At 35.1% G+C, this 24688-nt stretch overlaps 1 protein-coding gene and 1 non-coding gene across 5 annotated transcripts in view; both read right to left on the reverse strand.

Moving 5' to 3' along the window:
• The window catches only part of Lrrc4c (leucine rich repeat containing 4C), a 1358757-nt gene that overhangs the window by 711834 nt on the left and 622235 nt on the right, over positions 1–24688 (reverse strand). The window lies entirely within an intron of this gene.
• On the reverse strand, positions 6497–6687 carry LOC125406663 (U2 spliceosomal RNA). Its single transcript, XR_007233985.2, has one exon. It is a non-coding gene; the product is annotated as a U2 spliceosomal RNA (small nuclear RNA).

The raw sequence follows: 24688 nt of genomic DNA on the forward strand, positions 1-24688 counted from the left end.
AATAGGAATAAACCCATATGCAGAGCACACATATGAACCCATATGGGTTTGTCAGGTCCTCTAGCACAAGACAATGCAGAAATTCATTAATTATTGATTGGAAATGTGCTGAAGGCCTCAGAATTTCATAAAAGTCATGTTGTAGCAAAGGTTTAAAAAAGACTTTTCCATTCTGTGGCAACAAACCAAGGAAATTTCCCATTTCTTCTTTATGCAGCCAAACACCACAGTCCTTAGGAAGTAACCAAAAGGGTACTCAAAGGAATTAAATCTGGCAAATGGATTTATTCCATTTTGGAAACTTTGGAAAATTAAAATATATATGCCACACTATTGATACCTACTCAGGTTTTTCAATGGGCAACAGCATTGAACACAGAAAAGATTGATTTGGTAACTAGACATTTGCTAGAAGTTATGACCAGCATGGGTATATATGTAAAAATAATGATTTGCAATGCTACAGCATATGTCTCTAAGAAAATGAAATAGTTTTTGCTTATTATAATATAAACATATTACAGATATATAACGCAATCCTACTGGGCAGGAAGTTATAGAAAGATCAAATTGACTCTAAAGGATATGTTAAATTAATAAAAAGGGGCGAAAAAGACCCCAGAAATAAATTGCATAATATTTTATTAACTTTGAATTATTTAAAGACCAATGAGAAAAAACAGCAGCAATAGAGAGACATTGAATAGTAGAAAAAAACTATGCAATTAAATCAGTCAATATACTTTTAAAATGTACTGGCACCAGAATGGAAACCAGGACATGTGTTACACTGGGGAAGGGGTTTTGCTTTTATTTCCACAGAAGGAGAAAACCTATGGATATTATCAAAATTGATAAGATTCTATTTGAACAAGAGACACTTCTTATTTAGGACAGAAGATAGTTCATCTAATAGCGTGGCCACTTAAGATAAACTGGTGTATAAAATTAAAAAATACTTTTTAGTTTATCAGATATAACTTGCCAAAAGAGAAACTCCCTAGTATTAGGGTTGGTGAAGTGTTTTGCTTTTGTCTTTTCAAGATAATACAGGTATCTAATTAAGGTAAGGAATCTGAAGACCTCTGGACAAATAAGACATCTGAAGAAAACAAATAAATCATCCAGAAAAAAAAAAATGTTTCAAGAAAAAGAATAAATTGGCCTATTGATATATCACATTTCCAATAGAATAAGATTTTATAAATCTTCCCAAATGATTGTTTCTACTCTTCTCTAAAGACATATAATGCAAATGGTCTTTTTTTTTTTAGCCCCAATCGAATTAAAGATTAAAGTGGTTTTGGAGTTGGAGTGTGGCTCACTTTCTCTAAAGCCAAGTATGCTTAATAAAGTGAAATTCACAATATCTGTCTCATGTCAGAAGAGCCATCTGATATGGGAAAGAAGAAAAACAAGTGTTTAAGGACTATTATATTGCTACTAATATCATAAACCTATGGTTTTATATTGATTATTTAATAGCTTTTTTAAGATATAAAATTTATAAGATGTATTTATATATATTCAACTTTTTGTCTTGATATTAATGATTATTTCTAGTACTAATTAGTTCTAAAATAGGTTTCATTCACCTTTTTGCACATGATTTTGGGTTTGAATCTCTATCAGTTTTCTGTAGTGAACCATGTACTTTGAAGTCTCCAGAAGGAAGGCAGAACAGTATAGCTATGATTCCTCCAGGACTAAAATGACATCATTTGTGGAGGGCCGCAACCACATTCTCCATTGCTTCAAGGGACAAAGGTAGAGATTGACCTTTGTGACCTCAAGGTGTGGTAGTACACGCCTTTGGTCCCAATGCCTGGGAGGCAGAGACAGGCAGATCTCTGTGAGTTCAAGGTGTCTGTAGCACACGCCTTTAATCCCAGTGCATGTGCTTGGTAACTCTCTACTGCTGCGTCCCTGCCTACTTCCAAGGCATCATCTGGGATAATGGGCAGTGGACCAATCCAAGAGTGATACGTCAGAAGCGAGGACTGTTTCCTTTATAAGGGCTGGGTTCCCCTCATTCTGGGTCTCCGCTTTGGAAGCTGATGCTCTCCCTCTCAAGACGCATTAAAGCTTTACTGCAGAAGTATCCTAAATGTCCCGCGTCATTCTTGCGGGTGAGACGGTAGCACGGGACAATCATTAATCTGAAAAACACCACCTAAGGATTGGCTTTGGATCATAAACTGCTCAGAACAATTTTGATGTAGCTAGATAAGATGATCAAGCCTAACAGACTAGTCTAGCCAGGACTTAAAACAAGCCCTGTACTTTCCCATTAGGGAGAGACTGGACAACAAATGATATAGTTACCTCTCCCAAAAATTGATAATTAATTGAATTTTTTTTCAGGATCCTCTAAAGGTACTGTCATCCTCAGACAGCAGAAAGTAAATTTAAGTTGCAATGCTCACATTCCCAAGAGGGAGTGAGTGGTTTTTGGTAGCTCACTGTATTATAGATATTTGTGATTGTTTAGTGGTTGATTACCATTTGCTATTGGTAGTGATCAGACAAAAAGCTAAACAAAAATACTAGACTAAGGTTCTTAGTTTAAAGAGAAAAAGAGAGATATATACATATGATAAGATAAAAAAGTTAATTATTGAATATACTTAAAAAGCAACTACTAGTTTTAAATGTTTTGCATTGTATTGGACTCTTACATTGTATACAATTTTGTATATTGATGCAAATTTGGGATTAATTTTGTCAGAACATACTGTACATGCAACTCTACTCTTGTTCAAGGTATTGTACCTTTACACCTCATTTTTTTTATTTTTTTATATATTTATTTATTTAGTATACAATATTCTGTCTGTGTGTATGTCTGCAGACCAGAAGAGGGCACCAGATCTGATTACAGATGGTTGTGAGCCACCGTGTGGTTGCTGGGAATTGAACTCAGGACCTTTGGAAGAACAGGCAATGCTCTTAACCACTGAGCCATCTCTCCAGCCCCCTTTACACCTCATTTAACATGTAATGCAAATTTCTAGTTCTTAAAAATTATTATTGTAAACTGTTTAGGAAAATAAGAAAATGCAGATTAGTAGTTAATAACATACTGTAACCAAATTTGTAGCAACATTAGGCATGTTTCCAATGTCAAACAAGGATATATTTTAGATAGACAGGTCATCTTCAAACACCTCAGAGATCTACAGACTATAGCATTTAAGATGTTTTTGTAGCATAGGTTCTCTCTCTCTTTTTTTTTTTAATGAAAATGAGACATGTCTGCTCCTGGTAGCACCAATATACCCAGAGAAGATAATAGGTATTGGAGAAACTCTACATGGGGTTAACTTTCTTTGTGGCAAAGGTAATCCACTGGGCAAGAAAATTCCATTGTTTCAACTGCTGACATAATTGGACAAGCAGGACACAAAAAAATTGTGACTGCCAAACATTGAAAAGACAAGGAGCTACTGTCTTCAGACTGTCCTGCTTCTCTCAAAAGTTTGTTGGATGTGCTAGGTCTGTTGGCCAAAGATAAATGCTTCAATGTTGCAGATGAACTTTGGATGACTATTCAGGCAGTCGGTTGTTTCTCGCACATTTTGGAAGTAGCTTGCTTGTACTTCCTGCTTACTTAGTTAATTTTATTTTCTTCATGAGTCTCTGAGTGAGTTGAAGACTAGATATTTATAGTTATTGTTTTCCTTGTTTACCTGATACAGATAGCAAATTATAATAGAAATTAAACTAGGGACAAGACTTTGAACTCACCAAAAAAGGATAAATATGAAACATTTTCTCTGAATTTGTCAAATACAAATGGTATAGACACTGTTGATGTATTTTTTGCCTGTATGTATTATATATAATAATGGTACTTATTATATAGTTTTTCTTCCATTTGTTAGCACCTTTTTTATTATTTTAAACTAAAGGGGGAAATGTAGAGATATTTTACTTTTATTTTAATAAATAACCTTTCCTGAAAACGAGAATGCAAAACGGTCACACCAGTCAGTCACACATGCCAGGCAGTGGTGGCATACACCTTTATTTCCAGCAACTACACTAGTTAGTCATAGAGCCTGGGCAGTGGTGGGGCATGTCTTTAATTCCAGCACTAGAGAAAAATCTAGGTGGAATGAGACAAGCACTGACTCTCTTTCGGTTTGAAGATTACATTGCTCTCTAGTGACCTGGCTGCTTTGTTTCACTGATCTTCAGGTTGAAACCCAGTATCTGTCTCTGGATTTTCTTTATTCGGGTTACAGATCTTCATGTTTGTGTGACAGGAACTTCCCCAAAGTGGCATCTTTCCAGTCTTTCACTTAATTTTTAACATTTTAAATAATTAGATGGATTGATAAAGCTTTACTTACTTAAAGTGTTAAAAATAGCGAAACAAATAAATCTTACTTAATGTAACTAACCAAGGGATTGAGAATGAGGTAGTAATATGGGAAACAAAACAATCTGATGCATTAAAGAAAGATTTTTGGCATTTATGTGCCAACAGAAAAAGAAGAAACAAGTGACTTCAACTCCAATGACATATTTTAAAAATAGAATATGCAAAATGTCATTATTTTATTCAATACTAAAATTATATAATGAAATATTTTATTTTCATAGAAAAACTTTGTATTATTATGTACAACTCAAAGGTCTCAATTCAAGTGTTATAGAGATTACTTGAGCAGTGACCTGTATAATAATCAGTGAATTTGAAATCTATACATATTTCTTAAGTTTTTGACATCAAAAACTTCAAATTGTTTCTTTTTTTCCAAAGAACTCAAATTCTTAAAATTAGAGTTTTTTAGGATGCTGCAGGCTTTCTAATGATGCAATGTAAACACTTAACCATAGATGTATATGCATTTAAATCCTAGAAATAATATCTCAAATATGGATGGATTTTGAGTGTTGATATGCATGTGACTACTAATAAGCAGAAAAGAAGACAACTTCAGGTGCCCAATGGATTCACATAAAAGAATAGATGTATATTCAGAGATTAGCTTCTGTTAGTCCATGACTTCTTCATCTTTCACATAAGAGATATTACTTAACAATCTTACTTACAACTCTAACACTTCCTGCAGTTTTACATTTAAATTATATTTGTTTTAATGTAGACATCAAGGATTGTATTGTGTCTAAGTGTAAGCTCCTTTTAGACTGAGCTAGACATAGAAGCAATGTTGCACATTTAGTAATATCTGAGATGTAAATAAGAATTCATAAAAGAAGACTGCAAGCATAAAAAGCTAACATTGTTTAATAAAACTCATGTAGAGAATAGTGTACTTTACTTTTTCTTTTAATCCTAAGTACTTCCTAGAGAAGAAAAGTGCGAATTTATGTGCAACATTGTTTAAATTAGGGGCACTTTGAGGTCTATTCATGGGCATCCATTTTCAAATACCACTTATGTTAATGTGTCACTACATATATTATCCATCCAAAGGACATAGATAACTGATAGCATGAATATCCTGTTATTGACATGTCATAGAAGTAAATTCAGGCTAAAAGAATGGAATTGGGTCCTTACTGCACTCCACAGACTCTAACAATTATACAAAGAAATTAAGATCCCCTACAAAGTAATAATCAAATGAATTTGCTCATTTTATAAGCTACAATACCATAAAAGTTGTCCTTATTATGGAAAAAGGTCAATGATTGAGTGTTGTGAATTTGGAATAAGTCTGAGATAAAATTGGCAGTGCACACACACATACAATATAAAGAGGAAAAGGGCAAAAATATAAAAGCCCGAGATCAGTAATTTTGAGAAAATGTGCATCATTCCTAACTACATGCTCAAAGAATTGACTATTTGATTGGATTTCAGTATATGGCATTTCAAAACAGTGTAATTATAATCTCTAAGAGAAACTATTTATAGAAGGTTTTAAGGGAATATAACCATGGAAATCCTCCACTCCAAGCATGTTTCTCAAAGCATCATTATATTTTATTATCCACATTATTGAAAACAGATGTTTGTGTAAAATTAATCTTATTAAGCTGTGGTCAGTTGGAACCCTGGGAAGCCTTCTCTTTTCTGAAGGGAAATGGAGGAGGAATGGATATAGAAAGAGGAGAGGTTGATAGCAATGCTGGGAGGAATGGAAAGATGGTAAGCTAGGGTTGGGATGTATTGTATGAGAGAAGAATAAATAAGAAAAATGTTGATGAAAGAGCAATACCAACAATGGCATACAAATTCTAGACCATACATATATTATTATATAAAAGAGACATAATATCTTATAACTGTCAACATTTTTGAAAATCTGTAGCTATAAGTATATAGACTGATATGAATTAATAGATTCACAGGGGTCTGTAGTCCATACCCTATGTCTAAACATTCATTAGATTACCTCTGTATTTAAAAATGTGTTATTCTGTAGCTGCCTACGTTTCATTTTATTCTCCTAATGTACTTTCCCTTTTTTTTTGTAAAGCTACTATTCTTCATTCTTTCACTGAACCAAACTTGTTCCCTGAGGGGTGCACCGTTCCCAGAGGCACTTCAATACCAGAACGATGCGTGGAGTGGATGGAGCAAGCTCCTATTCCAACTCTTACTTTCAAAAATCCATTTAATATATTGTCCTCGGATAGAGGACGTATCAGATATTAAACTGATAAAAACAGATACTACACTTGATATTAGCCAAAAGGCCGAAAAGCGATAAATATTTTACTTTTACTATCAAAAATAAATGAGCTTAATTCATACTTATGCTGTCTATGATATGCTAGATATAATTATTGCTAAGTAAAACAGTTAATATTCTGCCTTCTTGAAGTTTAGAATTCAATGAGTGAAACAATAAACAAGGTTTTAATTTTTGACATGTTTTATGTTATCTGTGATCCAACTGAAGACAAACAAATTTTTGACAACAAAAATTAGATTTCGAAACTCATATATAAGAAATCATGTCAAAGGTCTCTATACTGTTTTTACATTTTAGTCTTTACCTTGAAATTGCAGACAATATATAATAGGAAAGAAAAATGGAAACCACGGGTAATGTAAAAGAAGACACAAAGAGGACAATTTGAAAATACAGATTATGGCTGTGTATTTTAGGAAAAGCACTTGACTCATTGAGAATAGAATTAAGTGAAATACTATATCCACCAATTTTAATAAATAGAGAATCAATATTGCAAAACATTAAAAATACTGTCTCAGGGGTCATAGCCTCAGATGGAGGCAGAAAGTCTATAAGAGTCAACAGAGCTAAAGTTTGTTGTGAAAGACCATCTCCTAGAAATGTCATGGAAGCTGAACCCTTTATTCATGATGATGAGAATCATCATGGTTGACTATGATGGTTGTCAACATGGTTGACTAAAAAGACCTGAAACAGTGTGGCACCAGGAAGTATGCTAACAAGGAAAGCCATTCAGTCCTCAATCTCAAAGAACTACAGCCAACTAAGGAATTCTGAGAGAATGAGAAATAATGTTCTCCGCACTATATCCAATACCAAACAATCAGTCTTGAAAAAAATATAGATAGAGATAGAGAGAGAGAGAGTATATATACACACACAAATATATACATGAACATACATGAAACACTATGCGAAGTAAGTTCTATTTATGTATTTAGCAATATGCATGTGCGTGGGTGTTTGTAGGGTTCTGTATGTGTAACCACAATTAAAGGAAATAAAGTTACGCATTTGAGAGAGTTGTGTACGTAGAGGGACTGGAAGGAGGGTGGGAAGGGAAATATGATGTAACTGCACAATGAAATTTTCCAGTCAATATTGTTACTGTATTTCATTTTATATAAGTTGTTAACAGCATTCTGTCCACACATCTCACAACATTTGTTTTTACTGCTACTTAATCTCAGTTGTTGCAAGCACAGAAAGTAAAATAGACTGTCCAAAGTGGAAACAGTAAGTATTAGAAAATTCAAGAGAATTTTAGTAAAATTAAAATTTATGCCAAGACCTATAATAGCCACAAAATTTTTAGATTCAGTACAAGCAGTGGCACATCTTGCCTCATCGTTGAGGCTTCACTTTCATTTCCAGTGTCAGAGAAAACATTTCAGGTGAGAGACGGGCATTGCTTTTACAGTATGGTCTACATTTTCCTCAACTCAATCATGCTTTAGGAGCAAGTTGAGCAGGCTGGCCAATTACCTGACATGCACCAACATTATCTTATAAGCAAAAAATGGTAATTTGTGAATGAAAATTGCATGATTGATTGTGCATACTCTGGTGGACATCAAAAACTCTTTGGAAGATGATTCCAAGTTCTCCTATGTAGGTCACTTTCTCTTAGTAAGAAAGACATTTATTCCATAGTTCTATGAAATAAAATTTTATTTAAAAAACCTTTCACAGAAAATGGCTGTGTCTCATAGCTTAAAATATGAATGTTGGCTTAAAGTCAGGACCAATATTTTGCTCTCAGATTTGTATGTCTCATTCTATCAGCTTATAAAGAAAGGAAACCATTTTTCTAGTTCCTTCTGTTTTAAACAAGTAGAACAGTTCCGACTTAGGATGTGTGTGAGGATTGAGTGTGATCGAGTTTAGTGATATCACAACACGAAAATATGATAGAGAATTTCCAGTGCTGTTTCTTCCCTTCCTCCACTCATATTATTTTATCTTGTGAAATCATTATATGTGCATAACTCTGCGCAGCTTCCCATCACCATGGAACAATCACAACTTCAGAGGTGAAACCAAATAAATGCAACACAAGCAAGAAATCCTTCTGAATGCCAACTTCCCTTTATAAATGCTAAGTAGAGTTGTAATAGATTTATTTTAGCCAACTATGAGTATGGCATTTGTCTCCACTCATGCCACCATGACTGTGGTAGTACTTAGTACTACTTATCGAAACACTTAACAAACTTAAAATCTTTTCACTTATTGATTTCTCACCTATGTGAATACATGTGATCTACAGGTGATAACTTTTGTACTTGTTAAATGGAGCATGTGATCAAACTGGACTCTTTGAACGTGCCTGACAAGGAGGGCTAACTGAGAAGCCAAGAACAATGGCACTGGGTTTTGATTCTACTGCATGTACTGGCTTTGTGAGAACCTAGTCTGTGGTGCAGGAGAATTGTCTGTATTCTGTCAATCGTATATTTTAATAAAATGCTGATTGGCCAGGCAGGAAGTATAGGTGGGTCAACCAGACAGGAAGTAGAGACAGGGCGATGAGAACAGGAATATTCTGGGAAGCAGGAAGCTCCCTCTGCCATTCCTGCCCACATCACTGAAGAGGCAGCATGTAACCTGCCCAGCTGAGAAAGGTACTGAGCCATGTGGCTAACGTAGATAAGGATAATGGGGTAACAAAAGTTATAAGAGCTAATAAGTAGCCTGACCTAATGGGCCAATCAGTTTATAACCTAATTTAGACTCTGTGTGGTTTTCCTTGGGAGTTGCCAACTGTGGGGTACTGGGCGGGACAGAAACCCCAACAAGCCGGCCCTCATGCTATATGTTTGGATGCTCACCTTCCTAGAACTTGATGGAGAGGGGAGGACCTTGGACTTCCCACAGGGCAGGGAACCCTAACTGCTCTTTGGACTGGAGAGGGAGGGGGAGGGAGAGTGTGGGGAGGGGAAGGGAAATGGGAGGAGGGGAGAAAGTGAAAATTTTTAATAATAATAAAAAATATTTTATTTTTTTTGTATCAGTGGGGATGCTATCACCCACTGATACAAGGGAACGGATCTGATGAGAATTTACCAGGGCCAGTCAGACTGGGACTGAATGAGGACGTGATCTAGCCAGATTCTCGGAATTTGGCCGGATTCTCTGACTGTGGCTGGCCCGGGGTCTTTCTGAAAAGCCATTGACTATGACACTGGGACCTGTTTCCTCTGCATATGCTGGATTTTGGGGATCCAGTCTGTTTGGACGCTTGCCTTCCTGGACCTGGAGGGAGGGGGAGGGAGCTGGAGCTTCCCACAGGGCAGGAAACCCTGACTGCCCTGGGGGACGGAGGGGAAGGAGGGGGGGAGTGGAGGGAGTGGGAGGGTGTTGGGAGGGGGGGCGGAAATGGAAACTTTTATAATTTAATAAAATTTACTAAAAAAAAACAAAACTTTTAAATAAAGATCAAAATTATAGAAGAAAATAAAAAGATGAAGCAAAAAAATAAAAAAATAAAAAATAAAAAAAATATTTTTATTGTTGATTACACAAAATCTCATGTAGTACAGTTCAGCTTTGAGCTTGCTATGTAGTAAAGCTCGACTTGCTCAATGCTGGTGTTATAGATGAACATCACTATGCTCAGAAATTTTCACTTATTTTTTGAGACAAGTATATCACTGCCAGGCTAGCCTGAAAGTTGTTACCTAGCTTGGGTTACCCTGAAAGTTTTGATCCTCCATGAGCTACTATCCCGAATGGTATAATTTAATTTTGTCATCTTACCTCAGTTTTGTTCTATGATTACACAAAATCAACTTTTGCCATGTTTAAAATATCCTTCTTAATGTTCAGGAAATGAAAGAAAAGCATGTTTAGGATGATTTCTGATGGTGTTTTATAACTTTGAAAACCATGTTAGAACTTGTGGTAAGAGAAAGGATTTTTTATTGTTGTTTTCTTTTTGAAAATAGGAAGTTTATTTGTATGTGTATTATACTTACATGGGGAACCCGGAAAGAAGTGCCTCAGAAGACTGCCAAGAACTTGTTCTCACATAATGTGAATTTTTTTTTCAAATTGAAATATACTGGAAGTAGTTATTGTAGACCACTCTGGCCTCGAACTTACAGAGACTTGCCTGCCTGTGCTTCCTGAGTGCTGGGATTAAAGGCGTGCACCACCACCATTCAGCCTGTAAAGCATTCCTTATCCTTTCTTATTCTCGTTCAAATTTATGACTTCTAAGTGTTGACATATATACATATATAGATGATAAATATATGCATATATATGAAAATACACATGTAAATATATGTGCAAATGTACATATAAATATAAATACAAATTTGAACAACTTGCTTAGTCCTTATGATGTAATGTGTGCAGGTCTTTATAAGTAGTTCTTATAATGTAGTTATGTGAAATCATAATGTATATGATTTCAGGAGTAAGCACTTAGCATACGAAATTTTAAATGTTTATGTTTAAACCCTCAGATAGGTTTTGCATATCATCAAGAACATCTCTTTCAACAGAAAGAGACAATTGCAGAAAACTGATCCTTAAGCAGAAAATAAGAGACTGTGTAGTGTCCAGGCCCAACTGAAACATCTAAAATACAACTCCTTTTCTGATGTTCAGGGATCACAGCAGAAGACAAGGCAGAAAAATAGTAAGAGGTAGAGGAGTAGGAAGTTTCTTGTGAGATTGTGTCTTCTAGAAATGTCAGAGAAGCTATGCCATGAAGTTTCATCAACTTGGCTGCCTAAATCAGGCCTAAACAAGGAACATTTTAAGTTTTTCAGGTAACCAACAAGACCAGCTCAGTATAAATATGTTAATAAATAATATAATTTCTTCTATTTAAGAGAGAAGAGATAACCAATGACAGTAAAATAGACAGACATCCCCACATTTATGTGACTATTCTTCTGCAGTTTAAGGGGGTATGGATTTTAGATTTACAAACAACATACCCTTTTGCGATAACACATTTAATTATGCTTTTCTGAGGGAAGGATACTGAAGTTAACCCTTCTCCTGGGCAGGCTCTATTGGATGTTTTCTGGTCTTGGGATGTACTTCAAACTCGACTTTCATTTGACATTTGTGTCTTTCCCATGGCTTAGTAGTTTTAGAATTCCAAACAAGGTAGCAAAAGAGCAGCATTTCAATATTTTTATTTTCTGTTTACAAAGAACTTTTCAGACTGCTTTGGCTAATTGAAAAAACCCTTGAAAATGCACTTATAATTCTTTCTCAATGTTCTCAACCCTCAGAAAAAAATTTGTCTCGGTGAATAGCTAGCTCCTCCTGGGATCTGGCCACTCAGCTCCTGAAAAAAAAAATGTGCATCTAAAATGTCATCCAATCTACCTATTCATCTAAGTAGTCACCACCTGGAAACTGAAAACATCCTCAGGGTCCTTCACCTTACCTTGCTTAGTGAGAAATAACAATTGCTTTCTATAGACTTGCTGCTTGCTTGGAAGCCATTCCATCAGTTCAAAAATTTGTTTCCTTATATATTAGAGATAACAACTGGAAATATATGAGTGTGAGTACAAAGTACATATGCACACACGCTCACACACAAATATATACACATTAAGTACATACATACACAGGCACATTAAGATGTGGTGTCATGTTTATGTATCTAAGTTTCATACTTAGAAATTAAAGCTTTCAGATCAATGCTTTTTCTTATTGTTTCTTGCAATAATTGTGAGAGACCAACACCTGATCAATGTGTAGAGTGAAAGAAAGGCTTTGGAACATTCAGCCCTAAATGGAATGTCTTCAACAAACCCCTCCTCCTGTACAAGAATCAATCTCAGAAAACTTCTTGACAGAGCCCATAACAACTCCCTGCTTCCAGTCCTGAGACTCCATCTGACTTCGGTCTGGTCTGGTTTTCTTGTGTTCTGACAATTCCTATGAATTCATGTGTGGATCATTCCTTTTGTGCTGGAACATATTGTTTCCTTGAAGTCATCCATCACCTCTAGCTTCTATAATCTTTCTGTCTCCACTTCCACATAGATCTCTGAGCCCCAAGCAGAGGGCTATTCTTGATTTGCTTATGAAGAATAGTAGGAGACAGGAAAGTCTCTTATCATTAATGGATCTTCAAGAATATTATTTGACAAAGTCATGACTCCTGTATTCTGTGCCAAATAGAATAGTGAAAAAATGGGATTACACCCTCTCCTGAAGGACTCTAATTCTACCATTGATTTTATAATCTTGCAAAAAATAAATACAAATCAAGGACACAGGACTGAAGCATTTTGAAAACTCAGAATAAGTTCTGGAGTGGTTAATTAATTAGGCATATAAAAATTCTACAATATGCTAAAAAAGTGCAGTATAATTCAATTTTCATTTACAAATTGAGTAGCCCACATTTCTGTAAATGGAAATTTTATCTTTTTAAAGTAGATGACTACTACCAGAGAATATCATTTATTCCTTATTTTAGAGTCCAAATAAAATTCTTCAGCAAGTCTTTTCATCTTCCATATGCAAAGCTTATAAAGAAACACTGTATGATTCTGAGATATTAATAATGAGCAACGATATAAACTGCAAGTGATTAATAACTATATAAAGGTATTACTAAGGAACAATGGAATTCACAAAAGAATTTGGGCATTTTAATTTGATGACCAGCATTTCCTATTTCATTCTAAATCTTATACTTACATACACAGAGAAATGTAACTTCCACTGCTTTTCATGACATCTCTCTTTACAGTAAATGGAGACCAACACAGAAAGCCAGAACTAGAGACAATGAAGAAATCAACAGATCTTGGGAAGTACAGCCTCAGCAGACAATCTACATCACAGCTACTTTAACAGTGGCTTAAGAAGCATCACTGAAGAAGGGGCAGAAGAATTGTCAGAGCAGGATTATCAGGAACTATGCTGTGTAATTGTCTCTCATAGAAATGGCAGCATAAAAAGAAGACCTGAATAATAACAATGTCAATGGACAGGTTCAAGTGAAAGGGGAAAAATTTTGCAGGGTTCCACTTCTAGACATAACTTAAAGAAACTAATGACAACTGAGAGGAAGAGAATTAGTCCTCCCAGGGATAAACTCTCTCGTAGGTTATTTTATGGGGAATGGTCATCACTGAAACCATGTATATTCAAGAAACAAAAAAGAGTCAGCAAATAGCAGAATATGCATGCATGTATGTATACACATGTATCTGTGTGTACACATATTATGTAAATAATGAAGAAAAAGAAGTTATCATCTTAAGAGTTGGTGGCATACAATGTAGCTGGGTGGAACTGGAGAAAAGAAAAGGAATGGGAAAGTGTTACGATTTTATTTCCATTAAACTGTATTAAGTATAAAGCAAGCATTAAAGCAATTAAAATAAAATGATATATGAGAACTTTCACAATCTGTGTGCTTGCCATTTTCACTATCAGGAATGGACTACTTGTACTCCAGAGTAAAATTCCAGGCCTACAGTAGCAGAATAGCCAGTGAAGCAGTATTCAGACTACAAACTCTCCTATACAAGCAAACACCTCGAATGGTCCACAACAGAGTGGGTCTCAGTGACATTAAATTTCCATTTATTATTCAGAGCATCTCACAAACACTACCCTTCATCTAACCAAAATTATCCCTATTTTTCCTTTTAATACCTGAAGTTTAATTGTATAATTTACTCCAACATACCCCTCCTTTCATTCATCTTGAAAATCTACATTGAATATTTGAATATAAAAAACTGACTTTATAGCTGTATCTAATAATTTTTTGTAATAAATAAAATAGGAGGGAAGCCAAATAACATAAAATTCAAAAATAAAATTGAATTGAAAACTAGTAAACCTCATTAGAGGTAACACTAATCTATTTACCATCTTATGATAGATCTTTGTTCTTTTTCCTTGAGTTGATAAATAAATTTTGATTGGTTGCCTTTTCTCTTCCTACTCAAATCCAGTTTCTATTCTCTTGATCTGTAAAAGCTTGACATTAAAAAGAGAAAGGGTTAGATAGCTTTATAAGAGAAGTAATTTTCAAGTTCCAATGGCTTACAAATAAATAGAAGAGAAAGTAACAGGAAAAATATCAGAAATTCTATCTTGCTGAGATTTTTAATATCTCTGAGATTTCTTTGAAAAACATTACACACTTTGTGAACCAAATGGTCTATTTAATCTCTTTTTTTATATTTGCAATACACCATTCAAATTTTCTTCTTAGTTTTCAGATGTGGTGAGTAAGGATAGGTCTTCAAGTTGGATAGCATTCCAACTTTCACAGAGATACTCTGCAATTCAATAATTAAAAAGTGACGTGACTTGAGCCTGCCAACTGCAACATGATACAGAAATAAACAACACACATTTCAAATAAATAGCTATTGTGTCTATGTCATATTACATATTTAAGCAGTATTATTAATTTAAAAATATATTAATTGAGTCATTTAATTATTTTTCTCATTTAATATGAATGTATATATTAATTATTTGTTAAATCAATACGTGCATAACTCACTGCAAAGTCACATGGTTTGTGACTCAGTTTAATATTTTCTTAGCCTCCATCTTACACCAAGCTTCACACACTTTTCTTGAGTCTTTATTAAGTCTTTATTATTGACTGTATTCGGCGAAATTTATATTCTGAAGGCACACACCAAAATGTATTTGTATTTGGGGGAGGGGAATCACAAAAAGTACTTCCATTAAAGTCAGTTGAGGTGAAGATGATGGTTCCTAATTCAATTAGATTAATGTCTTCAGTGAAAGAAAAGCTACAATCCTACCTCATTTTCCTTGCTACACTCTTTATAAATTTAGAAAGCAGTCATATGAAAGCCAGGAAAAAAATCTTTCTAAGAAAAAAATCCACAAGCAGACTGATTATGAACTACTCTCCAGAAGTCTGAGAAGTAAATTTGTTTAAATTGCCCAATCTGTGACATTTTCTCACTGTAGCCCAAATAGACTAGTCTGGGAGGTAATAAAAACACTAGCAATAATTAAGTTGTAAAAAACAAACAAACACAAAAAAACACATATTTTTCTTTTTTGTCTAAGTCTAAAATGACTAAGATTTCTAAATGCATGTGCACGGCAAAAATGAGGCCACATTTTAGGGGAAACTGCTGACAGTGAACTTGGACTCCAGCAGGTACATCTGAACCCCTCACTTGCTGCTGTATAGTGCACCAGAAACAAGCACCTTTCTGTCTTGGCAAGTGTTTGCTCCTGATCCACTTCTCTTCTCTATGATTGCATTCATGCTGTGGCCAAAAGAACAGCCAAATGTCTCCTATACCTCTTTAAACGTGCATTATAAATCACACCCTGACTCTCTGTGCTTCACAGTCTGCAGGGTCACTGTGTCGTTGAAGTACCATGCTTGATCATATTACTTTATTATGGGTCCTCTGGGAAAACCAAAACCGCTTTGCACAAAGGATAGTCTTTGAATACTACAACTCTGTCCACATTAGTTCATATACCTTTCACCTCTGGTATTTTAATGTGGAAGTTTTTATATCAGCACTCGCACTAAAATCTTCAGAGAATCCTCTTCACATAGCAGTCAATTTCCAAAAAGTTTTAGCTTCGATGTTACATTAAGAATAGGTTTAATATTTTGGTATTTTTTTCATTTTTATTGAACAAATATAAAATGCATATACATGTATCATTAACAACATAATATTTTAGAATATATATAAATTGTGGACAGGAAAATATTGCTAATTAATAAATACAATGTATAGCATATATTTTCGTGTTGTGAACTCTTAATTCTTTTAGCAATTTGTAAATATAAGATAAACTATGGCTAACTATGCTTACCATTTCTGAGCTCTTGATAAATGCTGCCAAAGGAAATTTATCTTTTTCTTTTTGATAGCATCTTAATCTCCTCCCCAGTGAGAATTAAAGGATTCAGAGGGATTTGGCATGCATGGCATGAATAGCAAAACAGTGGTCTCTATGATTGTGAAGATCAATAGCCCTGAGAATTCATTAGGAATCTAAATTTGTGGATCTTACCTAGAATTCTTAATTCCACTCTGCTACATGGAGTCTACACCTCATTTTAACCATTACTCAGGGCAATCTGAATCCACAGTGCAATCTGAAACCCACTTACATGGTGTGGAACCATGCTTCTTGAAAAACACAACACTGGAGGACAATTTCCTTTTTACCTCAGTCAAGGACACTGTCATGTAATCTGCATTGCCAACTTGATTTGATATATTCTCATTTAAGGAGAAAAAACTGTCACATGCATGTGTGTAAGGATATTTCCATATAAATTCTAAGTAGGAAGCACTCGGTCTCTGCAAGGATGACATCATCCCACAGACTGGGTTCCCAAATGGAAAGTAAAGAAGAAATTATTGGAGAACCCACATTAATCTCTACTCTCTCACTACAGATGCAATGTGACCAACAGCCTCACACTTCTGCTAACCAACTTTTCAGGGTATTCGTGACTGAGCCTGCAAATGTTGAGTCAGGCTAAGCCAGTACTGGAGTTGCTTTTGTCTGTTCTTTTGTCTCGGTAATGGGAAATATAAGCAATATGAACTGAGAACGGGGCTCCGGTGATAATTTTGATTATGTAGCTCAGAGGCTCTGGATATTTTTGGAAATGAAAGTTAAAAAAAAACAATTAGAATTGAAGGTTAGAGAGATTCTAAAGTATATTTAACAAAGATGAATGAACTATTCTGACAGTAGTTTAAAATACGAGATTGCTAGCAGAAATGCAGAAAGTAGAGCTATCGCTTGTGAGATTTCAGAGGAAAACACGGGCTCTATTGCTAGCTAGTGTAGAGGTTATTCACTTAAATTGTACCCGTGTCTCCTGAACTTGAATGAAGTGGATTCAAAAGTAATGAAATAATTTGTTTGGCAAAAAGCATGTCCAATAAGACAGTATTTAGGCTGTGTTGTGTTGCTGCTCAGGGCTGTAACCCAGGTCCACAGCAACTAGAGCTGATAGATATGAAAAAACATGCAGCTCCATAAGGATGGGAGTGGTCAGCTCTATAGTTGTCAACAGCGAGGTGTAAATGTATCTGCAATGGGTAGAGCAGCACCCTTTGGAAGAAACACAGGGCATTCTCTCTGCTATTGTGTTTATGGAAGAATGGGACAGTTTTATAATTTTAGAGGGACCAACAGTTTTGGAGACAGCCCTGGAACACAGAAGAGACTTTGGACCTTTCAACACTGTTGAGGTTCTTAAAATTTTGAAAAATTGGAGATGAGTATAAAATAAATTTTAGATAAACAAGTGACTTTTGGGGCCATGTAAAGAATGTACAATTTAATGTGATATGATGTGAGAAGTAGAAAAAGACAAGGAAATTAGGACTATGGAGACAATGGGAGAGGGTAGAAGTGGAGAGGAGAGGAAAGGAGAGGAGAAAAATATATGGTTCAATAAAAAATAGTGATATGTTTGGAGGATAGATAGATAGCTCAGCAGGTAAGGGTATTTGTCAACAGGTCTGGCAATATGAGGTTGATTCCACAAACCTACTATATTGTATATGGGAAAACTGGCTCCTACATACACTTTTTGTCTTGCACACACTTTACCACCACCACCCCAACACGCTGGCCAGGGAAGCAGGAAGCCTAACTGCAGAACTCTACCTTTCCGTCCTCTCCACTCAATCCAATCCCAGTTCAGCAGCAGTCCAAATGCTGCAGGCACCATTTCCTCTCTACCACTATTTCTAGTGCATCACTAGATATAAATCTTCCTCCAAATTCTCCCTCTCTTCACTCACCCAACTCCAGCAGGCACTCCTTGGGAACTGGGAATGCTCAGATGACTCTGGACAGGGAAACAGGTGGCCTAACTTGTCTGCAAGACATGCTAGTACAGTAGCGACACAGAGTTTGTGGGAGTAGTTAACCAATGTCTTCTTTGACATAAGGCACACATGATGAGCTGAACTGTCCTGGTTAGTTGTGTATCAGTTAGACACAAGAGTCATCATGGAGGAGGGAGCCTCAACTGAAAAAAATGCATAAACATGTAGGCAAACCTTTTGGAGCCTTTTCTGAAATAGTGATAGATGTGGGAGGGCTCAGTCCATTGAGGAGGGGCCATCACTGGCTTGAGGGTCCTGGGTTCTTAAAGAAACCTGGCTGAGTATCCATGAGTTGCAAACCAATAAGCAACATTCCTCCATGGCCTCTGAATCAGCTTCTTCCTCAAAGTTCCTGTGCTGTGTAAATTCCTGTCCAAACGTTGGAAGGGGATAGAGTTGCAGTGGTATTCTTCAGTATGGGCTTGATTGAAATCACCTAAGAAACTTCTAAAAATGTTTTTCAAAACTCTGAGAGTGTCTATGAAGGCATTTCCGGAAAGGTTTAACTGAAAGATCATGTTGTCTGTGACCTGAGACTGAACCAAGGGAACAAGGTCGTTTTATCACCATTCATCTTTCCTTGTCCTTTGACCCACAGACTCAGTGAGTCCAGCCACCTCAGATGCCTCTTATGCTTTTGTCCCTATGATAGACTATATTCTCAAAAACATAAGTCAAAACATACCTTTCTTTGTTAAATAGCTGCTGTCAGGTATGTTGTCACCGCAGTTATTAAAATAACTAACACTGAGAATATTTCTTCCCCATGTTTTTGTCCTCATTTTTCTAGACTTCTTCTCAACCATTTTATTCCAACAAAAAGGTAGAATCAACCCATTTTCCTAGCAGGCAAATAGATACCTTCTCATCCCTGAGAGCTTTTGTTGCACTTTCTGGGTAACAGTCTGTTACTTATTAACTGACTTGCCTCACAGTTTAATATCATTGCTTATCATCATCTCATTTTTAAATATTAATAATATATTCTCATATCTTTGAATGCCTCATACTTTTATACTTGACAGTTTAATCTGTTATAAGTCTTTGTTTTAAATACTGTTCACTGTAAAAAAGCCTTCTCTGATTAAAGCATAAAACAATACCAATATATGAGTACAAACATAGTATTGAAATTCTGTTTGACAGTATAACCATCTAGTAAAACAACAAACATAAATTTTCCTCCTGGGGGCTATTTTATTCCCAGGCATAAGATTTTAACCAGGTTTACAGTGCCATCTTTGACATCTTTTCTGTGCATCAGGCTTCATATCCAATCAGACAACGGTTGGTTTACTGTATAACCACCCTATCATGACTGCCTCACTGGGCATTGCCTGCCATCAAGTCAGTATTATAGCCTTCAAGTTTGCATAGTGTCTTCTGATACGATGTAGGACAGTCAACAGGAAGACTGATACAAGATACGTTCAAGATACTTTTCTATGTATTTTGCATCTAAAGTGAATTGTGTCTTTAGTAAAAGCGTATCACTATCTAGTTATGGGAGTCAACCAAGAGCAAGGGCTATAACCTGTATTGTTTTGGGCGTTTCCGGAGTTCCTCTGACTCCCAGTCTCATTGTTTGTATCACAGTCACTTTACACATTTTAGCCACTTAACTATCTTCCCTGCCCTAGGGAAGCCATGGTAGTAGAAGCATGTGGTCACTTTCCAATCATTTGCGGTCAGAAAGCAGTAAGACAGAGTAGTGTTAACACTAGTGTGGTTTCCTCCTTTTACTCTTCTCAGTTAATCTTGGTCTTCAGCTAAATGGCTGGTAAAACCTGCATTTAGAATGTTTCTTCTCTCTTCAGTTAAGATTTTCTAGAACTGTCCTCAGAGACACACCCATGGTATGTCTCCTAGATGATTCTAAATCTTGTCAAGATAACAAAGAAAATTAACCATCACACATTGTGAATAACAGACTTTTTGCAAACTTTTCAAAATACCTGTGGCATTGTTAATCAAGGTATAAAATATGAAATTATCTTGAAATTGCATAAGCATAGCCAAAATGATATTAAGCTACCTGATTTTAGAGTGTACTTCAAATATTTGGCAATCAAGACAGAATTGGATCAGCATAAAAATGGGCATGAAGATAAATAGAAATATGTAATGCTTCATGCCAACTTATCCACCTAAAGTCAACTGATTTTCAACAGAAGTGAGAGACACACAAATGAGAAAGGACATTCATTATCATAGTGTTGCTGGATAAATTTGATATTCAAATGCAGAAGATGAAGGTAGACCTCTGTTTTCATTGATTGAAAAGCTCTCAATTCAGGAACTATTTAAATGTTAGATTTTAAACTCTAAACTTTCAAGAAGGAAGCAGAGAGGAATAATTCAGGCGTTTGGGATACAGAAGACCTTCTCTTTGGATAAGACCTCTAAGTGACAAATGCAAACATAGACAATTGGGATAAAATGAAATTGCATATAGTTTTATACAATGAAAAAACCACTGCCAGAATGAAGACATAACCTACCATGGGAGGGAAAATGTTCATAAATTCTAAATTTAAAATGGGTTAATACCCAGAGAGTGTAAGGATATAACACGCACACACACGCAAGCACACACATGCAAGCACACACATGCACACACACATGCAATGACAAGAAGACAAAGAGACCAACTAAATAAGTTTAATATAACAACATCAAAACTTAATAAATAACTGTAAATAATAGACATGAGAAAAATTTCAATATCACTATTATCAGGAAGATGAAATAAAAATAACACTATGATTACATTTAACATCATCAAGAGTAGATATTTCAAGACAAACAAAACCTCAAAATGTTCAAAAGCTCCTGTGAGAACATGTAAGAAAAAATAATTATGTAATATTGTGAGGGATATAGATTTGTATATTCATTATGAAGGGCAGCGTAAAATTTCCTCAAAGTATAAGAATAAAATTACCCAGTGACCCACAAATCTCACTAAATAGTGTATATCCATAAAAAATGAAAATGTTCTGTCAAAGATATATCCACCTTCTCACGGTTAGTGCCTCTATTTTGAGGATTTTAATACAAACAATTTAAATACTCATCAACTAAGTGGATAATGTAACAAAGAAAATGTGTTGCTTTTATACACATTAGAAAACTGTTCAGCCATAAAAAATGAATTAATTTGGAGATTCTTATGCAAAAGGAAATTAACCAGACACAGAATGATGAGTATGACCTGATCTCACTTGCTGCACAGATATTTTTTTAATGGAAAGAACAGTAGTTCTAGGAGGCTGGGGGAGTAAGCAGGAGGGAGACATGGGGGAATTTGGTGAGTGAGCACTGCATTATAGTTAGATAGTCTATGAATGTGTAACGTGGAATTGAAAAGGAGAAAGACTGTGAATAATGACACTGTAGAGTAAATACTAAAACTAAATAGTTGGGAGAATTTGTAATGCTTTGCCATAAAGAAATGATGAATACTTCAGGATAGATGGGTTTATCACATTTAAAGTTAAGATGTACATATATACTCAAAAGTCATATGGCATGACATGAATACACATAAATTTTTAAAGTTTGTACATTATAAAATTAATTTTAATATTAAAAAGCAAAAAACCAAAAAGTGAATATTTATACCATAAAACAAAATACAAATGCTTAAAAAAACAGATATTTTTAATCTGATTTAAATATTAGCCAATATATTATTGCATTCAAAAATATGATATCCATAGTTTGTCAAATATTTAATATCTTAAATCATATAGCCATAAATTTTATTTGAAAAAACAACCCTGACAATGCAGTACCAAATATAGGAAAGCTGTGCCTTTTGAAACATGGTTGTTAATATTGGGACATTTAGTCCTGGAGAACCTTATGATTTTTTTTTCTATGCTAACATGTCTGTCTTACTATCATGCTAACACTGGAATGTTAGCATGACCTGACTTGGCTAAGGAGAAGAGAACAAGTCAGTTTTCTGTGTCCTGAAGATCTGAAGAATAGGGCTCTCTCTTTGTTGTACTCTTGGAATCACAGAGAGTGTTCCTGTTTAATCTTTGAAAGGAAGCAAATCTCATTTCAAACCTAATCCATGCACCAACTTGGTGGCCTTAGGCACACAGCTTCACACTTCTCTGTGCCACCAATTATTAATAAGCAAATTTCAATAAATCATGTGATTTACAATAATTTTTAAGCAATTTCCCCGGATTGTTGCATGTATTTTATTGCTTTTGTTTTGTTTATATTTGATTTCTGTTTTATATTTTTTTGTTTTTGTTTTGTTTATTTGTTTTTAATTTTAAGATTTAGATTGACTCTGTGTAAAAGATTTAAAGCATGGGGCAAGTCATCTAACTTAAAAAGAAAAACAGCTCATTTATGTTTATAGATGATGGATAGATCAAAATACTAACATTCTGGCACAGACATCCTGGATATGATGGCAACATGGATAAAAATAGAAGGATTGTGTCATTGTCAGTTTTATCCAGGACTCTTCAGATAGAAATAGTGAAGTCAGATTCTGGTAACAGCTGGGTAACTCAGGTTATGACAATTTGGAAACATTTGAGAAAAATATACTTAATAACCTTTTGTTATAAACATTTTAAAAATTCACCATAGAGGTCTTAAATGTGATGATGAATTTTGAACAAAAGTTAGAATAAGCTATTGCATCAAGGATAGCAATATACTATGTGTCCTAGTAATGACCACAAAGGACAGAGAAGTGAGCAGTTCATGTACATTTTCCTGTTTTATGTTGCCTGAGTTATACGTCAAGATAAAGTCCACCTAAGAATTTTGTTTCCTCAAATTCAAATCATATTGTGCAATTCTTTTAATTTTGAAGTTATCTCCATGGCAGAGCTAGGAGAACTGACATTATAGTTAAGTTTAATCCTAAAGAGAAAAGGGAATGTGTAGGCTTGGATGCGTTTATTTGCCTCAACAACTCAAATACACACACACACACACACACACACACACACTCTACAATAAATAACCATGGCAACATATGATGCTTCATTGGCGATTGCCTGTAAGGCTGAGATGAAAATTCAAATGCTTGCGTTTATAAGCAGTGAATTAGTGCTGTGATGAACTATTGATGTCTAATTTGAGTGTGAAAAGATAAGAGATGTTTATGTGTTAGAATTTTTTACCATTGCTTTTGACACATGTTGAGCAATTACCTTATTCCCGATTATCAGAACAAGAAGGGAGGGGGATTAGAAAGGAAGCTTGTTTTAATCAACTCCCCCTAGGAATTACTGTTATTCTGTTATATTCAGGATAGATAATTCAAAGATCAAAAGAAGGAAAGACAAATGAAAGAATCTTTTGGGATGCCTCCTGAATTGTTTTAAATCATGAGTAATCTCAGGGCCATAAATGAATTAAGCAGTGAATATCATTCAAAAGTCATGGGCTTAGTTTATTATCTGTTTGTTTTCTTAACAATGACCAGAAAGACTAAACAGTGATTAGCAATATGGAGGAAAGAAAGACAATGTTAGGACATCAATGTGAGTCAGCTGCCATTGTAAAATAAAGTTCAAAGATAATCTACTTTTATTGTTTAAGTTTATATGATTTTAGGGGCTACCACTTTATGCCGAATAACCAATGACGGGGCTCATATTTGGTAGAGGTTAAATCTCCCTCTGTCAGCAATCATTAGCTTTCATTCTTTGCCTAGGAGAGGGAACTTGTGAGATTTTCACTCTTCTGAGTTAGCTCAGGAAATGCTTTAAAAGAGGGAGAGGGAAGGTTGCCTGATCTAGGGGAATCATGCTGTGTGACTGTATCTCCTAGCAATAGCTGCTTAAAATACACAAATAACAACATCAAGTGAGACAATTTTTTGTGTGTTTAACAACATTTACTTCTATGTTTATAATCGTCACTGTGAAAGTTCTCTATATTTCTCAGGAATGAAGATAAGGTGGCTCAAGGCCTAATCAATATCCTCCCCTTCCTCAGTCCCTTTTCTCAAAGAGTACTAATCTCTTAGAACCACTTGGTTTTCAGGGAAAAAACTGCATCTCAGGACACAGGCAGAATTAGTCTTTGAAAATATAGGGTGAAATGGTAGATACTAAAATGACATTTTAATTTTAAATATTTTGTGAG

The sequence above is a fragment of the Myodes glareolus genome, chromosome 10 (genome assembly GCF_982192425.1).
Source record: "Myodes glareolus chromosome 10, mMyoGla1.1, whole genome shotgun sequence".
NCBI classification, from domain to species: domain Eukaryota; kingdom Metazoa; phylum Chordata; class Mammalia; order Rodentia; family Cricetidae; genus Myodes; species Myodes glareolus.